Here is a 25,562-nt window from a genome sequence, read left to right as displayed (position 1 = left end):
AACACACATTTTCTATCCCCATCCCATCAATATGGTTATACAGTAATTTTGGTTATAAAATATGCATTATTTACATTATTGCATCTTTAAAAGCTGGACCATGTAATATACTATAACTACATTTGCTGTATAACAACTGTATTTTCTATGAGATTAATAACTGTATTTATTTTATTTACTTAATTTTCCATGTCCTGTCAATAACCAGCTATCTGGGGGCATCCCTCAGCCCAGTCCAGTTGACACATAATACTAACCATCACAGGTGCTAAAGCCTTCAACAATCCTTATTTCTCTACTTTGCTAAGTTTCAACATAGACCCCAAATGGTCTGTGGATCACCACTAAGTGAGCTCACCTACTTTTAAGGCTTTCACTAATTTCTATAAATTGGCAACTATTGAATCTCTGTCTTTAGCCCAGCCCTGTTTCTTAAATTTAAGACTCACATCCAGCAAGCCACCTACCGATAGTTACGTTCTCTAAGTATCTCAAACCGACATCTTCCCCATCAGAGCTATGCTTTTTTATTTTCCATGGCAACAGGCCATGGGACATGCCTATTGTCACCTGTGACTTGTGAAAGGCAGCCTAGATTAGTGGTTAGAAATATGGATTCATGAGCCAGATTGCCTGGGTGGAGTTCCAGTATTAACACTTAATAGCTCTGTGACCTTGGGGAAGTTACTTGACCTCTCATTCACAGATAGGGATAAAATAGCAGTAGGGTTGTTATTGAGGGTTCAATGAATTAATAAGTGCTTATAACAGAGCCTAGCATGTATTAAATATAAATAAATGAATAACCAAATAAACAAACCCATGTTAGAACCTTGAAAGCAATTGTTTGTGTGTTCTTCAACTTTAAACCCTCACTCATCGATTATATAACCCAGCTATTGATAACTATCAATAACTATCAATTTTGTCTTCTATTTATTTGTTAAAGAACTTTCTAGATTACAAACTCCCTAAAGACAATGACCGTGTGTGTTTACTTGTGATGTTACTTGTAGTTCTTTGAATACCCACTACCAGGCATACATGGTGAGTGTTCAATATAATTTTGTTGAATGGTTTAATGAGTTATACATACCATATTGTATTATAATTTTTCTGTTAATATAGATCCCCCACTAGACTGAATTTCTTAAATACTAGTACCTTTCTATATCACAGTGCCTGGGATATATTAGATATAATAATAATAAATATCTGCTACATGAATGAATGAATGAATGAATGAAGCATTTGGATAGGAGAGAAGGATTCAAGCCTAGTAAGTTAGATTTCATAGTGGCACTGTTGCTCTGAGAAACACTTAAACTGTTGATGTTAATAAGGTAGAACTTAATGTTATGTTGGCTTTACTTGGTGCCAGTTTTTAAAAAAATAACAAGCATTTTACTCAGACAGACCATTGAAAGTAACTAAGACATCTCAGGCACACTAAAGTAAAGCCAATTACCCTGACAACTAGGGGTACTTTCTGTTTGCTAGGCATTAATTCCCAGAGCTGTGAATGTATTTTTAGTAACAATTCAGATGGTAACACTTCTGGATCCTTCCATATAACCTGAAATAAATAAAATGTTATAATATTCCTTAACATTCCTGACCAAGAGGATCCACACTGTTATAATATTTATACTGTTATGTTAACTTATAAAATTAAAGTACTAATGAGGAATAAAGTAAGACTATAAGCTTTCTAGGTGATTAAAATATTATATTACTGAATATAATAGATAAATATCTTGTTCTCAATAATGTACATGCTTGAGTGTATCTAAATATTATTATAACTTATAATAAGTGACTGGTAATTGGAGTATCTATAAAGTGAAAGAAATATTTTTATTTTAAATCTTAATTAACTCTGTGCTATATGATGAGCAAACCACATACAGCATGTGCATTGTTCCAATAAAACAACAATTGACTGATCTACTTTACAGAGAGAAGCCAAATAAATAGAGCACAGTAACTGACACTAATGATGACAATCATATAGAGATAATGCAGATAACAGATATACTGATTTACTTCTGTTATCTAACACATAAAATCACTCTAGGTTAGTAGTCACAGCAAACTATTTTATTTGTATTTTCCGTCATATTACCCAGGAAAAATTATACTTAACATTGCCAAGGATTAGCACTCCAAATCTGTCACCAAATATTTCTTAAATGTTTAAATTTTATGAAAATATTCCAGATGATATAAAGCTGGGCACCTCCTTTTGCTATGTTCATTACAGTTGTATGAAATAGGTGACTATTTTTACATTGCAGCATTTCCATACCATTTGCAATGCCATATTTTAAGTCCTTTTAAAAAGTCCAAGAAACTGTTATTTCTCTGTAGGAAATGATGATCCAGAATAAAAAATCATGCATTAAACAGTTTTTTAAAAAAAGCTATTTAATTTAATAAATTTATTTATTGCTCACTCACTCTGTGCCAGGAAATCTGTGAGGAGATAAAAAATGGACAAATATCAGCTGAACACACACACAATCATACATAGGGGTGTCTAATCTCTTGGTGCCATAAAAGAGGTTCAGTGGTGGTGGGAGTGTTTTTAGAGAAAGGGGTGACAACTTTTAGTTTATAAGGAGAGAAATACCTCAGAGAGAAAGAACCAGGTGAAGAATGGACAAATACTTGACAGGCAGAGATGATGGGGAACTAGGGTCCTAGTGGAGGAAGTTCCACTGGGTAAAGCACAGAGGCAGGAACTGTGAGCATGTAATAGGGAAGAACAAATCTGACTCCATATTGGATCTGTTTCTTGTACTTTAACCTTTATATTCTCTTGCTTCTGCTACAGGTTAAGAAAGTAGACTATAGTCTGAAATATACAGGATAGCCCATTCTCAAGGCTCTACTTTTAAAGGTATAACGCTTTCCCATTTGTACAGAGATAAAGTTGCAGAACAGAGAATAACAGTCGTCTTGCTGGAGGTTTACAGGAATACAGTGATCTTACCTACCCTGACAGCTGCAAAAACAAAGCCTTCTGACACCAAAAAGTTAGCAACAACCAACCACACCTTTCCCCTTTTAATATAAAAGAAGCCTGAATTCTAACTCGGGTAAGAAGGTTCTTTGGGACCCTAGCCCACCATCTTCTCTTTCTGCTGGCTTTCTGAATAAAGTTGCTATTCCTTGCCCCAATACCTCGTCTCTCGATTTACTGGCCTGTCGTTCGGTGAGCAGTACAAGCTTGGACTCGGTAACAAGATCAGTAGCTCAGCTGGGGTGGACATTAAGGGCTGGATGTATGGGAAAGCAGTGGTAGGTAAGCCAGATTCATATTACTGACAGTCTTAAAGACCAGCCTAAGGAGTTTGCAATTGGATGACAAGCAAGGAGGAGCTGTTATAAGTTAGAATACGTTTGAGTTCAAATATTTATTCAAAGCTGGGGCATTGTACTAAGTTTTTCAAAAGACAATTTTTTAGAGCAGTTTTAGGTTCACAGCAAAACTGAGAAAGGTATACATATATCCCATATTGTGTCTGCCTCCCCCACCCCGCCAATGCACAGCCTCCCTCATTATCAGCATCCCCCACCAGAATGGTACATTTGTTACAACTGAGGAAACTACCTTGACACATCATAATTACCCTAAGTCTGTACTTTATATTACAGTTCACTCTGGGTGTTGTACATTCTATGTGTTTAAACAAATGTATAATGACATGTATCTACCATTATAGAATCTCACAGAGTATTTTCACTGCCATAATATCTTCTGTGCTCCACATTTTCCCCCTAACCTCTAGCAACCACTGATCTTTTTACTGTTTCCATAGTTTTGCCATCTCCAGAATGTCATATAGTTGGAATTACACAGTGTATAGCCTTTTCAGATTAGCTTCTTTCACTTAGTTGTATGTACTAAAGATTCCTCCATGTCTTTCATGACTTGATGCTTACTTCCTTTGAGTGCGGAATAATATTCCATTGTCTGGATGTACCGTAGTTTATTTATCCATCCACCTACTGAAGGACATCTTAGTTGTTTCCAAGTTTTGGCAATTATGAATAAAGCCGCTACAAACATCTGTGTGTAGGTTTTTAAAAAATTTTTATTTATTTATTTATTTATTTATTTATTTATTTATTTTATTTATTTATTTATGGCTGCACTGGGTCTTCATTGCTGCACGCAGGCTTTCACTAGTTGTGGTGAGCGGGAGCTACTCTTCACTGTGGTGCGCAGGCTTCTCATTACGGTGGCTTCTCTTGCTGTGGAGCACGGGCTTTAGGCACACGGGCTCAGTAGTTGTGGTGCACGGGCTTAGTTGTTCCGCAGCATGTGGCATCTTCCCAGACCAGGGCTTGAACCCATGTTCCCTGCATTGGCAGGCGGATTCTTAACCACTGCGCCACCAGGGAAGTCCTGTGTGTAGGTTTTTGTGTGCACACACATTTTCTTCTCCTTTGGATAAATACCAGAAAATGTGGGAGCTGGATCATACGGCAAGAGTATGTTTAGTTTTATAAGAAACTGACAAACTGTCTTCCAAAATGGCTGTACCATTTTGCATTTCCACCAACAATGCATGACATTTCTGGCTCCACATCTTCTCCAGCATTTGCTGTTGTCAGTGTTCCAGATTTTGGCCATTCTAATAGGTGTGTAGTGGTATCTCATTGTTTTAATTTGCATTTCCCTGATGACATTTGATGTGGAACATCTTTTCACATGCTTATTTGCCATCTGTATTTCTTCTTTGATGAGGTGTCTGTTAAGGTCTTTGGCCCATTTTTTAATTGGGTCATTTGCTTTCTTATTGTTGAGTTTTAAGAGTTCTTTGTGTATTTTGAGTAACAGTTCTTTATCAGATAGGTTTTTTGCAAATATTTTCTGCTAGTCTGTGGCTTGTCTTCTCACTATCTTGACAGAGTCCTTCATAGAACAGAATTTTTTTATTTTAACAAAGTCCAGCTTATCAATTATTTCTTTTATAGATCATGTCTTTGGTGTCGTATCTAAAAAGGCATTACCATACCCAAAGTTATCTAGGTTTTCTCCTATGTTATCTTCTAGGAGTTTTATAGTTTTGTATCTATAATCATGAAGGATATTGGTCTACAGGTTTTGTTTTTGTTTTTGTTGTACTCTCTTTAGCTGGTTTTGGTATCAGGTTAGATAAGATTCAAAAATGAGTTAGGAAATATTTCCTTCTCTTCTATTTTTTGGAAGAGATTGTGTCGAATTGGTGTTACTTCTTTAAATGTTTGGTAGAATTTCTCGGCAAAACTATCTGGGCATGGGAATTTCTTTTTGGGGGGCTTATAAAACTATAAATTCAATTTCCTTAATAGTTACATGCCTATTCAGACAATCTGCTGTATATTGGATGAGTTGTAGCTGTTTGTGTTATTTAAGGAGTTGGTCAATTTTGTCTAAGTGGTCAAATGTATGTGTGGAGACTTGTTTGCAGTATTTCCTTATTATTTTTTTTGATATCTGGGGGGTCCACAGTGATAGTTCCTATTTCATTCCAGATGTTGGTAATTTCAGTCTTCTGTCTCTTTCTCTCTCTCTGTCTTTCTCTTTTGACAGTCTTGCTAGAGATTTGTCAACTTTATTGATCTTTTCAAAAACCTGCTCTCTATTTCTCTACTATTTTTCTGTTTGCACAGAATGCTTTTTAAATTATTGTTTAACCATTTCACACTAATTCAAAATGTACAAACAAGAACAGTATCATGAACACCTGTATATCCATCATCTACATTTAACTAATGTCAATGTTTGGCCAGATTTGCTGATCTTCTACATTTAATCAAATGTTCAGGTAAGGTTGTTTTTTTTTTTTTACATTTTTGTGCCATTGTTTTTGTTTGTTTGTTTGTTTGTTTTTTTAATTTTTATTTATCTTTGGCTGTGTTGGGTCTTCGTTTCCGTGCGAGGGCTTTCTCCAGTTGTGGCAAGCGGGGGCCGCTCTTCATCGCGGTGCGCGGGTCTTTCACTATCGCGGCCTCTCTTGTTGCGGAGCACAGGCTCAAGACGCGCAGGCTCAGTAGTTGTGGCTCACGGGCCCAGTTGCTCCGTGGCATGTGGGATCTTCCTGGACCAGGGCTCGAACCCGTGTCCTCTGCACTGGCAGGCAGACTCTCAATCACTGCACCACCAGGGAAGCCCCAGGTAAGGTTTTAGTCCACTCTAATCAAATTCACTCCCTCATTCTTCAGAAATAAACAATTTCCTTAAGATATATATCCTTCCTATCCATGTTTTCAACAATTTTACAATTTGTGTAATATAATAATTTGTGTAAATGTTTACAGATAATATGTTGGGTTAGTTTTTGTGTTTTAAAACTTTATATCAAAAGCCTTCTCCATATATCTTTTGATGGAGGCACAGATAAAGAAAAACACTTGTATATTATAAGAAAAACTCTACCAAAATGATATAAAATAGCAACTGATATTTGGCTTTCATTTTGGAGATACAGAAGGGTAGGATGGGGACAAGGTGAACGTGAAAGCATGTGTTCTCTCTAAAAGGGAGCCACTTCCAAGTTTCAGCCTGCTGTTGCCTACTGTAGGGGAGGAATTACAAGCCTTTTTCTTTCATTTTTGTTAAAGAGTCTGAAAACTCTTCCTTGAAGAACCTTAAAATTTTGAAAAATTTTACTTAAAAATAATTTTTCTGAGTTGTAGTCATGTTTATGCATTTACTTCCAAATCATTAACTTTATTGCTCAATAGTATTCCTTGGTATAAACATACAATTTATTTATTTTCCTATTGATGGATGTCAAAGTTGTTTCTAAGTTTTAAATATTATGAATAATACCTTAACAATTATCCTTACTTATTTCTCCCTATGTGCATAAGGGAGAGTTTCCACATACTGAGAGAGCTCTATATCCCTAGAAGTAGAATTATTGGATTACAATGTATGTACGTCTTCACATTTATTAGATATTTTAAAATTGTTCCCCAAAGTGATTTTAACTAATTTACCTTTCCAAAGCAGTATAGCAGAGTTCACTCTCTTCCTTAATCTTTGACAAAACTTGGTATTGTAAAGCTTCTTAAATGTTGCCAATTTCATGGTTATAAAATGGTATTTCATTGTATTAATGTGCATTTTGTTGATTACTGGCAAGGCTGAGCATCTTTTTGTATATTTACAGGCCATTCTGTCATTTGCTGTTAACTCACTGATTTGGAAGAACTTTTTATGGATTCCAGGCACTTAACTTTATCAAAAGTCACATTTTAATATCTTCTCCCATACTGCAGGTTGTCTTACAATATATCTCCGTAATGTGGCTTACTTTTATTAAAATTTGAATATAGATAAATGTGCAAATATTTTCTGTTATGGTCATGATCTTCCTGTCTTAAGAAATTCTTTCTTATCTTGATGGCTTCTAAAAGTTTTAGCTTTCATTGCAAAAAAGTTTAGTTTTAATGCACTGGCAATTTATTTATTTATTTATTTTTAAAATAAATAAATTTATTTATTTATTTATTTATTTTTGGCTGTGTTGGTTCTTCATTTCTGTGCGAAGGCTTTTTCTAGTCGCGGCAAGCGGGGGCCACTCTTCATCGCGGTGCGTGGGCCTTTCACTGTCGCGGCCTCTCTTGTTGCAGGGCACAAGCTCCAGACGCACAGGCTCAGTAGTTGTGGCTCACGGGCTTAGTTGCTCCGCGGCATGTGGGATCTTCCCAGACCAGGGCTCGAACCCGTGTCCCCTGCATTGGCAGGCAGATTCTCAACCACTGTGCCACCAGGGAAGCCCAAGCTATTTATTTTTGATATGCTATGAGTACCTATTTTTTTCTCCTGCATGATGGTCAGTTATTAACTTGGTCATGTGCCAAACTTCTGCACAGGCATGTGCCTTTCTGGGCTTTCTATCTTGCTCATTAGACTATTTGTCCATCTTTGCCCTGATAAATAATACATGCTGTTTTCTTTATTATACTTTTATTATAGATCTTGATGTCTGGCAAAGCAAGTTTTCTCTTTTCATATTCCACAAAATTGTTTGGCCAATTCTTGGAACTTTAGTCTTTCATATGAATTTTAGACTCAATTTACCTGGTTGCATATAGAATTCTGTGGGATTTTTATTTTATTGCATTACATTTCTATATGAGTTAGTGTAGAATTAACTTAATTTCAATATGGAGTCACCCCATTAGTGAACTTAGTGCATCTTGACATTTAGTCAGATCTTCTTTTACGTCCTTCAAAAATGGGTGCAATTTTCTCAACAAAAGTCTTGCTCATCTTCTGGTAGGTTCCTTTTTTTTTTTTTAATTTATTTATTTATGGCTGTGTTGGGTCTTCATTTCTGCGTGAGGGCTTTCTCTAGTTGCAGCAAGCGGGCGCCACTCTTCATCGTGGTGCGCGGACCTCTCACTATCGTGGCCTCTCTTGTTGCGGAGCACAAGCTCCAGACGCGCAGGCTCAGTAGTTGTGGCTCACGGGCCCAGTTGCTCCGCGGCATGTGGGATCTTCCCAGACCAGGGCTCGAACCCGTGTCCCCTGCATTGGCAGGCAGACTCTCAACCACTGCGCCACCAGGGAAGCCCTGGTAGGTTCCTTTTGATTGTTGTTACTATTATATTTTCTAATTAGTTTCTACTTGTGTACTGGAAAGCTATTAATTTTTGAAAGTTGGTCATGCATCCAAGAACATTATTGTCCTCTCTTATTAATAGAAGTTTATGAATGCCTTTTGATTTTTTTCTTCATTCAGTCATGTTGCCTGAACACAAAATTTTTGCCTCTTTTATTTTTTTTTATACTTTTTTTCTCCTTATCTTGTCTTATTGTAAGAACCTCCGGTACAATACATATTGTACTGGACCTAACAGTCATAGTTCTCTTCCTCTTGACTTTGATAGGACTGCTTCTAAAATTTTACTGTTTACTATGGAGTTTACTATAGGTTTTTGCTAAATATACTTTATAAGGTTAGGGCAATTTTCTTCTATTTCTTGTTTTCTTGATTTTATTTTTAAAATCGCAGTTGAATATCTATTATATCAAATCCTTTTTTCTGCATCTTATGAAATGCTAACACAGTTTTTCTCCTTGATCCGTTAATGCAGTTAATTACATTGATAAATCTTCTGATAGTTAACCATTCTTTCATGCCAGCACTTTGTTTTGTTTTAAATACACGGTTGGAAATTAGAGTGCTTTTAACTCAAGATTATGTGCATTTCCTGTGTTCTACAAGAGATATAATCATTTTCTCAGGCTCAGAACTTTGTGATTGCTGTAATTAGGCAGGATTATGAAACTTTCACTGTTACATCAGTGATTTGAATGAAAGTGGTTTTATTTATATCAATATAATTTAATGAAAAACACATATTTTAATTTTAGTTTAGGTTAAATGTTTCCCCTATTGCTAATATTTGGTTTTAAAATTACTCAATTAGGCTCTTTTTATATAGGAGATTGCATTAAACACACATACACAATATTTAAATATAATTTATTGTCATTTTACCATCTATCTTGTCTGCTAAAATAACATTTAAATCATCAGAATCTCTAGCTCAAGACTCAAGTTAACTCTTTCTTCACATATAATGTTGGGTTATCTAGATCCTGGGAGAAGCAGGATGTCAGTAATATTCCTCTCTTCTCATGTTTTTCTCAATAAAATGGCACAGAGGTCTCCTTTGACTGCTTGAAAACTGAAAACATATAAACAGTTTTCCAGAGTTTACCAAGCTGTATTAATTTTAGTGCAAATCCCTGTTATTAAAATTCTAAATAATAACTTTATAAATCTTTATGAAAGGAGGTTTCCTTCAGGATTCTGTAGCATTTCTAAATACATTCTTTCTATTAAGTTGAACAAAAATATAATTTGATCTACAAAAAGATTAAAACACAGGATTAATATTAAGAAGTGATCAATGTCATGTAAAATCCCTAAGTGTAAAATAGTAGATATTCCATTTTACCCTTATTTTACAGTATCAGAAATTATTTAAATTAAATTATTTTAAAGCAATCATTATTATTATCAGTATGAATCATCGCCCTATGATTAGAATGAATAGGAAAAAAGATGCCTGGAACCATCACTGATTTCAACTTTTATTCTTGCTGAATTATATGAGTAATGACTACTGAATTTGGCCCAAGAAATGGAAATCACAGACGTATTAAAGAAAATTAGTAAATAGCTTTGCAGTCTGCAAAACAAAGCATCATGAGATAAAATTATCCATATTCTGATTTTTATTGGGCTTTGGTCAAGAGTAGTGAATTGTGAATTGATAAAATACCATTTATTTTCTAATATCATTAATATTATAAATAATTCTCACTGAAAATCAAAACAATTTTAAGAAATCTTAAGGATGAGTAAAGCACATTCTACACATCTTAATCTAAAAAATAAGTAGAGAATGTTTTACGTACTTAAAATATAGGTAAATGTGAAGCATACTGAAATTCTCTGCTCCATGAATTAAGGGTGTTGAGCTTGCTCTCTTGTATGATATCTGTCCAATCTAATATTGCTTAAGCTCTGGATAAGATCAAATTTATCTTTAATATTTGAAAAGAGGAAGAAGTACGACCGACATGACAGAAATCTAGAACAGCACTGTCAAACAGAATTTTCTGCAGTGATGGAAATGTTCTATATCTGCCCTGTCCAATACAAGAACCACCAACGACATGAAGATACTGAGCACTAGAAACGTGGCTAGTATAATAAAGGACTGCATTTTACATTTTATTTAATTTTAATTAACTTAATCTTATGTACAAATATTACATGTTGACTAGGGTTTATTATTTTGGACAGTGCAGGCCAAGAACCTTAGGTTTTCTAAATTTGTTATTAAAGCCATAATCTGTTTTTATAATTTCAACATAACTCTTGCTTCTATAAAATGGGTATCAAATTTGAAGTTCAAATATTATCTATTATTAAAACTTACCAAGTAAACTTTTCATATATATGGATTAACTTCACCTTTTAACTAGCATCTGGTCCCAAACTAGAAAGATTCTGGACAGAGCAAATGATGAAGATTTTTATTCTACATAGAAAAAGCTGGGAAACAACTAGTGTATTTGAAGGATATGCTTCTACTAGTTTCCATGCCAACAGAATTTTGATTATTGTGATATTTGATGGTAATTAAAATAATGAAACAAATATGGGATACCCATTCTAAAAGCATTTTTATTTTCTGGTAATGTGAAAAATCCCCAACTAGGATTGTTTGTTGGTAACTTCCTTTAAGTAAAATTTTCACCAGGCCAACATATAAGAGAACTTAGAAGACCAGAAATATAACTTTATATTTAAAACATATTAATTTCTTTTTAATTTGGACTCTTCACTGAGCTCCGTATTTTCAAGGGAATTAAACTGTCCTGTAAAATTACACAGCTATGTATTACATTAACATTTTAAGAGCTAGAAATAATAAGAAACCACATTTTTACCCTGCAAATGACTAGTTATAAAATCTTTTATGTAAATCTCTTCATTGCTTAGTATTTAAATTATAAATTAAAAATTGATGAAACATTATTGCATATACTCTATATGGAGGGTAAAAGAGAACAAGAAGTAATTTTCTCAGACCCCAAACTCAAAAGCTAGATTCTACATTTTAGTTTTTCAAAAATATTTCTATAAATATTTTTATCCCAGAATAAGAAATAGTATATAATTACGTAATTTATTATGTTTAGCAGTTTTTTGGCAACTGAATTTCAGACATTAAGTATTGTCTAGACTTTCTCTAATATTTCTTAATATTTCTAACATATATATGTATGTACATATATATACACACACATAATTACATATATAATTAAGACCAACATAGAATCCCTTTATTAATATTGCTTAAATGACATCATTAGTCATTTCATGCACACACATACACACATGGCTAAAATATTCGGAATGCCAAAATATAATTTTCAAAAATTTAAAAACATGACTCATACACATATAAAATGAACACATGTCAAAGATTTTTTAACCCATTAAAGAGTAAAACAGCAGAACAGTAAGCTGATTAAGTGGTGAATTTTATGAACAGCAGTTTACATCATCAGTAAGGAAAGGAGCTCTGAAGTAAGTGAAATAAGTTGGATAAGTTAGAGACAAAACTGATGAATGCCCTATACAACAATAAAACATAATCTTTGCGGCTACCTTTTCTACTGTAAAGAAGTGATTTGCATCTCTATCAGACAAAAATATACAATTTCACCGTTAACTTACAAAGCTGGGCCTTAATCAATAGTCAATAGTAAGTGCAACAAAAGTATATCCCCTACAGCAGGGGTCCCCAACCTCCAGGCTGCAAGGTTAGGAACTGGGCCGCACAGCAGGAGGTGAGCGGCAGGTGGATGAGTGAGTGAAGCTTCATCTGCCGCTCCCCATCGCTCCCCAATGCTCGCATTACCGCCTGAACCATCCCCCCGCACCCCCCCCCCACCCCCGTCTGTGGAAAAACTGTCTTCCACAAAACCAGTCCCTGGTGCCAAAAAGGTTGGGGAGCACTGCCGTACAGAATTAAATAGTCCTTGGATGCCATTGAAAGGACATGCAGCCTTTCTTTTTCTTATTCTCAAGTTCTGGATACTTTTTTTTTTTTTAAACAGAAAGGAAGTATTACATTTTAGAATTTTTTTTTTAAGTAGAACTCTTTATTATAATAAAAAGTCATAGATTATTTCTTTGGGAGCTCTTGGGAGATAAATAAGTTCATTTTGTAATTTATGAGGTAAGTTTTTACTGAAGCTTATAACCTTGGAAAACAGAATTCTGTATATTTCAATATCGTAAAAGAAAGAATTCGGGAATCCTTTCATTTATAAGTGTTGGTAAAAGTAGCAGTCAAGTCTGTATACACGATAATGTAGAACACAACCCTTCCAGTTTTCTGCCAGTGATACAAATACCATTGTAGAGACCACTCTGCTGCCACGTGTCAGACTAAGACTCTCTAAAAACTAAAAAGATTATTTGGCAAATTTCAATTTCTTGGGTGCAAAATTTAAAACTGGAATGTACCCAGAATATTAGAAGAACCAACCTCCCTCTCTTCCTTTCTCCCTCCCTCGCTCCTTCTTTCCTTTCTTTTTCTTCCTTCATTCCTTCCTTCTTCCCTCCCTCCCTCCCTTCCTGAACATTCCCACTACAGAACTTTTTGGTACTGTGGCGAAAGAGCACAGGTATCTAACTCCCTTGCACCTCCTCTTCTATCCAGCAATCCCAGGGAAATGTCCAACAGAATAATAAAAACAAACAAAGAAACAAACAAGTAAAAAAGTGGAGAAACCTGGGTATTAGTTTCCATTGCTGCTGTAACAAATTAGCACAAACTTAAGTGGCTTAAAATAACATAAACTTAATTATCCACAGTTCTGCAAATCAGAAATCTAATACAGGTTTCACTGAGCTAGAATCAAGATGTTGGCAGGGCTGCATTTCTTCCCGGAGACTCTGAGAGAATTCAATTCCTTGCCTTTTTCTGGCTTTTCTGATTAAAGCACCTTTCCTTTCTACCAACACTTGCCTCTTGAATTATTGGCTTTTGAGCGGTGAGCAGCCGAACCTGAGTTCTGTAACAACAGCTTCTTTACTTTTAAGCACCCATGTGATTAAATTGGAGCCACCTGGATAATCCAGGATAATTTCCCAATCTCAAGGTTCCAAACTTAATCAGATCTTCAAAGTGTCTTTTGCCATACAAGGTAACATAGTCACAGGTTCCTGGTACCTGAACACCTTTGAGGGACCATTATTCTGCCAACCATGACCTACATCCATGCTGAAAAGATTGAAGGTTACTATTTCCAGACCCTAAACTTCAGGGACTTTCTGCTAGAGCTATGCAGGGGCACCCAGATTAAAGAGGTTTATGTTGTCCTTCTTGAGAAAATGTGGGGTGCTTGGGAAATAATTTGAGGAAACCCGAACAGCCCATAATTTGGTGAAGGGAGGGCAAAGTCATTGAGCAGGGGTCACAACAAGCAACTCAGCAAACAAATGAAAAACACAATGGCAGGTGTTTCTCCAAGAAGAAACCCTGCACAGGCTGAGTTTCTTTCTGAAGTGGGAAGTTGAAGGAATAGAAAACCCCCAGGAAGGGTGTTTTCCCATATTGGATGGTGGCACAAAGTTCTCTCATGAATTATTCCAGAGATGCAATGCAATTCCATTTAAAGTAATGAGGGACGTATCTGCAATATTAGATATTAAAACATATTGTAAACTTAAAAGAGTGAAAACAAGACATGGAAGGAGGCGAGAATAGTCAGAAGGCCAACAAGAATTCGGCATAAGAAAAATGGTATGTTTAAAAAAAATTGTGCTAACACTATTAAGATTTGGGCCTATTTCAATTTTCTTCCTTTATGATTGTTTCTCTTTTCTATATTTTTAAGAATAAATCTGAATTATAATGTAACATATATAGCATACTTTATCAAAGTGCAAAATCATATGGCAACCATATCTACACACGTCACAAACATACATACACAAATGTTATACCCTACACTTTGATTAAAGAATTTAAGTAGGGTTTTCTTAGATGTCACTTGTCAAATTTAAAGAATATTGAGGTATGTATAACATAAAAAAGGCAAGAAACAAAGCCTCCCATCGCTCAGAAGACTGGATTGTAGAAAGATTACTTTACCATATACTGCCCAACATTTTAGGTTTCTCTGTTTTTCATCAAAGCAGATCTGGCAGAGAAACACATGTTTTCAGTTTTGCTCTGTGAAAAGATAATCTTCACTTTGGTATTCATTATGCACGATGTATGCAAAATGCAATGAGCCAACTGACTCACACTTTGGTGTCATGCAAATAAAACCTAAACACAAGAAAGTGTAACATCTAGTAAAATGTGCATAAAACCACAAAGGCTAAGATAAGAAAATGGAGAGCTAAGAAATGCAATTAGCACATTCACTGAGGGCAACTAGTGGGATTTGGAGATGAGCCTTACAAATATAAATCTATGCTTTTGGCTAGGAATGTCACATTTATAGGCAAATATAGGCTCACATTTGCAGAGCAGTTTCTGTACTTGATTAAAAAAATGAAAGTGAAAGCTCCTATGAAAATAGGTGGATGGCAGGTGTATAAGTTTGTCAAAATGTGATACCAAAAAAGTGGAGCATGTGCGTCATCATTTTTTGATGTTTCAAATAGTGTTTAGGATCTTTTCTAACATTTGAGAAAATATTATTCAATCATTCAACATTTAATAATTTAGGTAAGAATCATGCTTTCTTCATAAAAATATAGAGATTGATTGTTTTTTCCCCAAAATAGTAGATGATTGAATATATGTGTGTGATATACACATGGTTATTTATGGATTGATCATTTTTGTCGCTTGGATGGGTAGGCATCTTTTAATCAATGGCAGTGTGTAGGCATGCAAAATCAGTTTGACTATTTTGTCTAAGTGACAAATTAGAATTGATTATGAAGCCCACAGACCTCAGACATTTAGATTACTAATGCTAGCAGACTATTAGGTAGTCAATTATTCCAAGCAGTTAAATTGGCTTGGGTTGCTGAGACATAACCAGAAAGTAGTATGACAATGAAGATTACTATTTCGGAGCTCAGACTCAAGGGTGGTAGAGTAGTGGTAACATGGAAAACTCCAGGGTAGCAAGAGTGCACTGGTTTTCTGAAGGATAAGAAAGTCGCTGGAAGGAAAAGGATGGAAGATAATTTTTTCTAAAGTCAGGCGATATGCAAAAAAGTCAGTCTATTTCAGCAGGTCTTGAACTTTTCAGATTTGTTTCACTACTTAGAGTGATTACCACATGATCACATTCACAGTGTAACATTTCCCAGTCTATAAATGCAGCCATAGTCATCCCGGGATTCAAGAGGTTGACCTTTAGCACTGAGTCTCTGCTTGAGAATAACTGATAATTGCAGATAAATGCTTTCTTAAAACCCCAAGTGACAAAAATATGGAATTAACTAAGGAACCCCCCATGTTACTTTGAAGCCAGTTTGAAAACACACTGACCAGCTTTTACTTCTTCCCCTCCCCTCAGAAAGTCCTAACCTGCTCCAGAGCAAAGTATAGAACCTTCTTTGTTCCATATTCCATCTGACAGACATCTCAGGGACCATATGCATCCTTAGCTGTAACCAAACACATTATACCTTTTACACATTGCTGAAAATTCGGCAGCACACTCAGGAAACATTTGTGGTACATCCCCAAATGCCCCAGCATGCCAGTGGAGGGCAACTGATTCATTTGATCATTTCAGTCACATAAGAGGCAAACAAAAATGTTTGACAAATAGGACCTGAAATGTAGTTAAGAAAGAAAGAAAGGAAAGAGAGGAAGGAAGGAAGGAAGGAAGGAAGGAAGGAAGGAAGGAAGGAAGGAAGGAAGGAAGGAAGGAACGAAGGAAGGAAGGAAGGAAGGAAGGAAGGAAGGAAGGAAGGAAAGAAAGAAAGAAAGAAAGAAAGAAAGAAAGAAAAGAAAAGAAAGTGTGAACAAGTAACCGCTAGCTGACACAGGTTTGGAGGAGGAAAAGGCATTGGTGGGGGCAATAATGAAACATGATTTTGAATTTGAAATGCTCCCGTAGAGTTCTCTATTCTGCAATTTCTTTTAATTGACACTGGAGCATATCCAAGTGTTTGTTGTTGATGTGTTTTTATATGGTAGAAGGGTGCAATCTGTGAGCTACGAGAGGATCGTGACAGCTGGTAATTTATTTCCAGCTTATTAATATTTTCCAAGTATATCTTTGAAAATTATTTGTTTAGGAAGAATTGAGTAGTTAGATAAAATTCCCTATTTAGAGCTTTGTACTCAATGTGAGTTTGAATTCTAGTTCTACAAGGGACTAGCTGTGTACCCTTGGGCATGATACTTAGAATCTAGGCCTTAGCTTTCATTTTTGCAAGATGTGGTTAATTAAGACCTACTTTACAGGGATACTGAGAAGATTAAGGAAAATCATACATGGAAAGGACTCAGCACAGTACCTGCAAATAATAAGCGCTCAACAAATGTAACCTGCTATTATTATTCAGCCTAGTTTGACTACATTCAGATATTTAAATGCTCACGAGGTAAAGAAAATATAAATATCATTCTGACATCATATGATGACCAAATTCAGGATGTCACAGGCCCCAAGAAGGTTAAATTAACAGAGTAATGGTGAGCAACTATTAGGACACAGTCTGAGAAAGAAAAACACATAAACAAAAATTATTTTGTATAAAAGACATCTATCATTTAATCTAGGATTTATGAGAGCCCAGGCACATACATCTGTTCTTTCAGTTCTTCCCTGCAACGTTTCCATATATCCTAAGCAGTGAGGAAAGGCCATGGGAATTTCACGATTATGTGAAGCAAAATGAAGAATGTAAGAATAATTATTGCTTTTCATTACTGACTAACTGTTGAATCCATTTGGCAGGTATCTGTTTCCTGCATCCATAAGTATTCAGAAAGTAGTTCCATATTTCATACATGAAAAAGTCTAGGAACACAAACAGATGTTTCTGAAGAACAGGGTTCTTTTGCAAAGACATGTTGAAATACAGGGTAAGGACTTGGAATACTTGAGAAAATGAAGTAGGATAAACAGGTCCTTGTGAGAGAAGAGGGGCTAAGCATGACATAACTAGGATCCAGAAAGCCACTATGGACAGCAACACAATGGAGAGTGGAACACAATGGAAAGTGACCACCAAGGTCACTGGTCATTCCAGCAGGTGTAAGACTGGCCCAAGGATAAGCTTTGTTTAGACTCTAGACGTGACAGAGTCCTCTCTCAGGTCACTGACTGCTAGCTTTTTTTTTTTTTTTAAACATCTTTATTGGAGTATAATTCCTTTACAATGGTGTGTTAGTTTCTGCTTTATAACAAAGTGAATCAGCTATACATATACATATATCCCGATATATCCTCCCTCTTGCGTCTCCCTCCCACCCTCCCTAACCCACCCCTCTAGGTGGTCACAAAGCACCGAGCTGATCTCCCTGTGCTATGCGGCTGCTTCCCACTAGCTATCTATTTTACATTTGGTAGTGTATATATGTCCGTGCCACTCTCTCACTTCATCTCAGCTTACACTTCCCCCTCCCCATGTCCTCAAGTCCACTCTCTACATCTGCATCTTTATTTCTGTCCTGCCCCTAGGTTCTTCAGAACCATTTTTTTTTTAGATTCCATATATATGTGTTAGCATACGGTATTTGTTTTTCTCTTTCTGACTTACTTCACTCTGTATGACAGACTCTAGGTCCATCCGCCTCACTACAAATAACTCAATTTTGTTTCTTTTATGGCTGAGTAATATTCTATTGTATATATGTGCCACATCTTCTTTATCCATTCATCTGTCGATGGACACTTAGGTTGCTTCCATGTCCTGGCTATTGTAAATAGAGCTGCAATGAACACTGTGGTACATGACTCTTTGTGAATTATGGTTTTCTCAGGGTATATGCCCAGTAGTGGGGTTGCTGGGTCATATGGTAGTTCTATTTTTAGTTTGTTAAGGAACCTTCATACTGTTCTCCATAGCGGCTGTATCAATTTACATTCCCACCAACAGTGCAAGAGGGTTCCCTTTCATCCACACCGTCTCCAGCATTTATTGTTTGTAGATTTTTTGATGATGGCCATTCTGACAGGTGTGAGGTGATACCTCATTGTAGTTTTGATTTGCATTTCTCTAATGATTAGTGATGTTGAGCATCCTTTCATGTGTTTGTTGGCAATCTGTATATCTTCTTTGGAGGAATGTCTATTTAGGTCTTCTGCCCATTTTTGGATTGGGTTGTTTTTTTTATATTGAGCTACATGAGCTGCCTGTAAATTTTGGAGATTAACCCTTTGTCAGTTGCTTCATTTGAAAACATTTTCTCCCATTCTGAGGGTTGTCTTTTTGTCTTGCTTATGGTTTCCTTTGCTGTGCAAAAGCTTTTAGGTTTCATTAAGTCCCATTTGTTTATTTTTGCTTTTATTTCCATTTCTCTAGGAGATGGGTCAAAAAGGATCTTGCTGTGATTTATGTCATAGAGTGTTCTGCCTATGTTTTCCTCTAAGAGTTTGATAGTGTCTGGCCTTACACTTAGGTCTTTAATCCATTTTGAGTTTATTTTTGTGTATGGTGTTAGGGAGTGTTCTAATTTCAATCTTTTACATGTACCTGTCCAATTTTCCCAGCACCACTTACTGAAGAGGCTGTCTTTTCTCCAGTGTATACTCTTGCCTCCTTTATCAAAAATAAGGTGACCATATGTGCATGGGTTTATCTCTGGGCTTTCTATCCTGTTCCATTGATCTATATTTCTGTTTTTGGGCCAGTACCATACTGTCTTGATTACTGTAGCTTTGTAGTATAGTCTGAAGTCAGGGAGCCTGATTCCTCCAGCTCTGTTTCTCTTTCTCAAGATTGCTTAGGCTATTTGGGGTCTTTTGCGTTTCCATACAAATTGTGAAATTTTTTGTTCTAGTTCTGTGAAAAATGCCATTGGCAGTTTGATAGGGATTGCACTCAATCTGTAGATTGCTTTGGGTAGTACAGTCATTTTCACAATGTTGATTCTTCCAATCCAAGAACATGGTATATCTCTCCATCTGTTTGTATCATCTTTAATTTCTTTCATCAGTGTCTTATAGTTTTCTGCATACAGGTCTTTTGTCTCCTTAGGTAGGTTTATCCCTAGGTATTTTATTCTTTTTGTTTCAGTGGTAAATGGGAGTGTTTCCTTAATTTCTCTTTCAGATTTTTCATCATTAGCATATAGGAATGCAAGAGATTTCTGTGCATTAACTTTGTATCCTGCTACTTTACCAAATTCATGGATTAGCTCTAGTAGTTTTCTGGTAGCATCTTTAGGATTCTCTATGTATAGGATCATGTCATCTGCAAACAGTGACAGCTTTTACTTCTTCTTTTCTGATTTGGATTCCTTTTATTTCTTTTTCTTCTCTGACTGCTGTGGCTAAAACTTCTAAAACTATGTTGAATAATACTGGTGAGAGTGGACAACCTCATCTTGTTCCTGATCTTAGTGGAAATGGTTTCAGTTTTTTACCATTGAGAATGATGTTGGCTCTGGGTTTGTCATATATGGCCTTTATTAAACTGAGACTGTGATTGAAAATCTTCCAACAAACAAAAGCCCAGGACCAGATGGCTTCACAGGCAAATTCTATCAAACATTTAGAGAAGAGCTAACACCCATCCTTCTCAAACTCTTCCAAAATATTGCAGAGGGAGGAACACTCCCTAACTCATTCTACGAGGCCACCATCACTCTGATACCAAAACCAGACAAAGATGTCACAAAGGACAAAAACTACAGGCCAATATCACTGATGAACATAGATGCAAAAATCCTCAACAAAATACTAGGAAACAGAATCCAACAGCACATTAAAAGGATCATACACCATGATCAAGTGGGGTTTATCCCAGGAAAGCAAGGATTCTTCCATATACGCAAATCAATCAATGTGATACACCATATTAACAAATTGAAGGATAAAAACCATATGATCATCTCAAAAGATGCAGAAAAAGCTTTCAACAAAATTCAACACCCATTTATGATAAAAACCCTCCAGAAAGTAGGCATATTGGGTTCTTCTTTTACTTATCCATCTTCTACTCACAGGCTATGGGAAAATATCAACTTCAAAGCTGATCTTTCATTTTCCAAGGAAGATTGAAGCTTACAAAATAAAATGCCACAGTCTCCCATGTTCAGTGACAACATCTTTCAAAGGATGAGTTCTGTTAGTTGAGTAGCTCCTTTCTGTGCCTGTAGCTTCTTAAACATCATGAAGTTGTTGTTGTTGTGCTTATTTTTAAAGAAGCTAACTTAAGAAAACTGGAAGGCATAGTTCTTCTTCATTTTAAAAATAAAAGTATATTTTAAAATAACAAAATTCATGTATTTCTGATTAATTTACATAAAGGAACTCATAGCCATGTAAAGTTTAAAGACTTTTAAGGACCTTTTAACAATTCTGACAGGTTGTTTTTTCATTGTAAAGTCCGTTTCATCCTATAAATTAGTCCAACCTTAACTCTCATGCCAAAGAGGGAAAGATCTATCTTAACACATCAACCAACTATGTTACTCCCAGGGTCCAGCTCCTTGCCTTCTAATGAAGGAATAGTGCTTCAGGTAAATTAGCAATTCTTTTAAATCAAAACAGGACTTTACTGCGTTTCTTATTATATCAACATTAGGAATCACTGCAATACACTTTCCAAGCTGGATATTTAAGTTTAAAACCTAAAATATAATAGAAATACACACATTCTTTCTGATATTCTATCTTGACCTAAATGAGAAGTTATTTTTAAAACACTGTTAGCCTAAAATTAACCTAAAGCTAATTTTCAAATGCAAAAAGTGCAAATAATCTTGCATATTCTAGTTTCTAGAATCTAGAAGCAAATCTTTCTCTTTGGTCTTAATAATAATAATTTATATAAATTGTACAATAACTGTCAATACTTTTTGGTAGAGTCACAGAAATTAAAATTTTAGGGTTAGAGAGATTCCTTAAAAAACACTAAATGCAACCTTCCTCTGTGATAAGCAAGGTAAGAGAGTTGCAGGCAGTAAGGGCAGTGCCTGGATCTCGACTTATTCCATGTTTCAGTCATTTATTTACCTTTTGCTCAATTTCCAAAAGTGTAATTAATCCTTCAGCATGAATAACACGATAAAAATTATATTCTACTGACAATAATGCACTACGATTAGAAACTGAACTATATTTATGGAAAACTAGGTCCATAGGCAAGAGAGAGAGGGGAAAGAGAGACTGAGCTTTATCGAGCTATTTTATTGCTATATTACCAACACTGTTGGTCAGCCAAGCTGTTTTGAATACTGTCATTTGTCTTTCCTTCATAAGCCAAATAAGCAGTAGGTTCTACATGGACCAAACCACAGGTAGGATGTTGACTTATTTGATATAGGAATGATTTTTTCAAGAAAGTTGAGTAGTCACTACATGTCATGGATTAGTGAATAACATATAAGCAAGTACAAATTCTACAGAGTTACATAAGTCCAGGTATAGGTAATTAAAATGACTTAAAATGAATTGAGCTGCCAGGAAGAAAGTAAGCCTTTCTGGGTCCAGATGAGATTTCTAATTCAGCTGTATAGTTACATATGGTCTTAGGGTGGGTTCTGCTGGAACTCTGAGACTAGAATTTGAGGTGCAGGTAGCTTATCTGGGAAGTGATCCTAGGAATCATCAGTCCAGAAGTGGGTAAGTGAGACAGGGAAAGCAAGACAATCTATGATGTGCTTAATAAGCAGGTTACTGCTCTGGTCAATTGTGACTCAATCCCACTGGAGACTTTTGGGGGATGATGTTGTCATATCTGGGGATGGGGGAGCTGGAGTTTGTTTGTCATTGGCTGTGAGCTGCTCCCAGAGTTATTAGCTCCTCGGCACTTCTGGACTTCCCTCCTCTTGGCTGTGACTAGAGAAAATCCTAATGGACGTGGGTGGCACACGCTTGGTTGTACTACACATTTGTGTATGTGGTAGTGTCTGATTAATTAACACCTTTAGACGAGCAATAATGCAATGGGGATGTCTGTATTTACCAGGTTCTACCCGTAGCAACAAAAAAGATATGATAGCAAGATAGTCTCAGAATGTGGGTATAAAGTGACTGTGAGGATGATATTATGGAAAATTATAGTGGGCAATAATAGGTTCCTCCAATCCATTTACTAGGGTGTAGCTTGAGGTGAAGTCTAATTCTAACATAATGGCTAAGCCTGCTGATGAAGATTAAACTGCATTATCATAACTAAGGAAGCACGGAATCAGTCAAATTGAGGTGTTTAGTACACAAAAAAATTGAAGCACAGTGTGGAAGGAGAAGTAGTTGGCAGTGTTCCCATGATACTCTACCTTGCCTGAGGCTGGAATTCCTGCCAGTAATGATGCAGGTCAAATTGCAAGCTCCTCTTGCTCTAATCCACGCTCACCAAATGACATTCTGAGTTTAATCTGGCTTCCCAGATAGACTGCCCTCCAAAGAGAAGAGGCACTAGGCAGAGGATATGGATGCCTGACAATTTTGTTTTTTATTACAAATAAGTGAATTTTTTTTTTTTTTTTAGAAATTCACGTTCTTTTATTTATTTATTTATTTATGACTGTGTTGAGTCTTCGTTTGTGTGCGAGGGCTTTCTCTAGTTGCGGCAAGCGGGGACCACTCTTCATCGCGGTGCGCGGGCCTCTCACCATCGCGGCCTCTCTTGTTGCGGAGCACAGGCTCCAGACGCGCAGGCTCAGTAATTGTGGCTCACGGGCCCAGTTGCTCCGTGGCATGTGGGATCTTCCCAGACCAGGGCTCGAACCCGTGTCCCCTGCATTGGCAGGCAGACCCTCAACCACTGCGCCACCAGGGAAGCCCCACAAATAAGTGAATTTTTAAGAACTAATCTGATCCTGACCTTTGGGATTGATGGTATGATATTGGTCATGACAAAGTCAAGTTTCTGGGCCTGTATCATGGTGACTTCATCAATATATTGTGAGACCTCCTGGCATTAGCCTCTGTGGGACTATCTGGTCTGCATTTCTCTGGCATAACCTCTGTAACTCTCAGCAATGGAGACCTGGTTTCAGGAACCAAACTGCAGAACAATGATGTCTCTACTTGAATTTCTATAAACCCTTTATTCATTTGTAGAAAATCAGATTTCAACAGTGGCCACTGTAGCAAGGTCTAGAATAGAACATGCAGTTCAGTATAACTCTAAGTCTAAATCAATTGAGAAGACATCCAATTACTTACGTGTTCCTCAGAATTCTTAGTCCATCAAAGTGGAATTCTTAGTTCATCAAAGTGCTTTGTGAGTTTCCAGGTCTAAAAGTTTGGAAACATCACACATTCTATTTCTATTTAGAGATTCGTAATGTATTAGCGTTTTAAAATTCTAGAAGAAGGATACCTCTTTAACTTTATTTAACACAGCGTTTTCCCTCTCTTCCCTATCCCCTCCTTACTTTGTTTGACCAAACATTTATTAATATCCTTTAGAACACATATGTGGATTATCATTACCATCAATCTCTTATCCTATTTTACGTTTTAAAAGTAATTCAATATTATTAAAGTTCGTAATTGGGAAAATTAATCTGGTTTTGCACATTTATAAAGGTTGAATACATCACGATTGTTTACTTTACCCTGCAATAATATTCAAATCAGTTTCTGCTTATCTCCCTTTTACATAAGGTTTGTCCTCTTAATAACATTCAGTTTACCAAATATGGCAAAAACGCATTTTCATTTCTCACATAGCTAGAAAATCTTTGCAGTATCTGTGCAAATAATTTTCTTCCCGCATCTCCTAGTGTACATCTATTTGCATTGCTCTGTCAATATGCTTGAGTTGCAAATGTAAACATTGAAATGATCTGAAATTCCCTCTAACAGAGAGGTTTCCACCACTGATATTCATTTCTCATTGTATGTTTTGCTGTGTGAACAATTCCCTTCTTTGTCATACATTAAGCTTTTGCCAGAGGCAGACATTTATGGCATTAATATACAGAATGTTGTATGTATCTCTTTCAGTATCTGGAAGGAGAGCAGATAAAAAACAACACTGAATTCTAAAGGCATAAGCAAACAAAAAAGATTCCAAAGAGTGAGTGGTAGTTGAGGTTTTCTTCAAGTTCAATATACAGCCATCTAACACTGGGAGTGGGGTGTTTGTGTCTGTGTGGGCACATGTGCCTGTGCATTTGTGTCTATCAGAGAGAGACAAAGAAAGGTTTTACTCATAGCCTTGTTTCAAATGCTACCCTTCTTCTTGCCTCTAAAGAGAGACTAGAAAGACAATTTTGTAATATACTTACTAATACAAAATATAATTTTGAAATATCACAGCGAGTCCATCATTACAGATACAAGAGTGTTTAAATTAATAGGTTTATATTCAGGGGAAAAAATAATAATAAAAAGAGAAAAACATTGGGCTGCATAAAACTATTTTTGTGAAAATCCTAAATCAATTTGGGGGTATCCAGATTAAGCAAAGAAACCAAAAGAAGCACTACTATTATCAGACTCTCCCAGAGGTTGTGTGATCGAGTGGATTAGGCACTTTCATTAATGAGGCTCAGGCTTAATCGCAGCTTTAAAAGGAACTTGTGTAATTTGTCATAACTCTCCCTAATGTCCATAACACTCTCTTTCTCCATTTAGCTTTTTTTTTTTTTCATTAGGCATGTCTATAATGAACACTTATATGGATCACATAATTTCTATTTAGCCACATCTCTGAGGAACTCAGAACTGTGTGAATATTTGCAGCCTCCATTATTGATCTCATTTATGAATATGAAGGAGGGAGCAGCCAGGAAATATCATTCCCATTTTACAGATAAGAGAATAGAAATTGATTTGTTCAAGTTCATAGAGAAGACCTGGAGTGAACACAGGTGGATAAATACGTAAATTTTGTGACTTGATTAGCCAAAGC

This window comes from Balaenoptera musculus, chromosome 7, assembly GCF_009873245.2.
Source record: "Balaenoptera musculus isolate JJ_BM4_2016_0621 chromosome 7, mBalMus1.pri.v3, whole genome shotgun sequence".
Classification (NCBI taxonomy): Eukaryota; Metazoa; Chordata; class Mammalia; order Artiodactyla; family Balaenopteridae; genus Balaenoptera; species Balaenoptera musculus.
Note: the sequence above shows the minus strand (reverse complement) of the source record.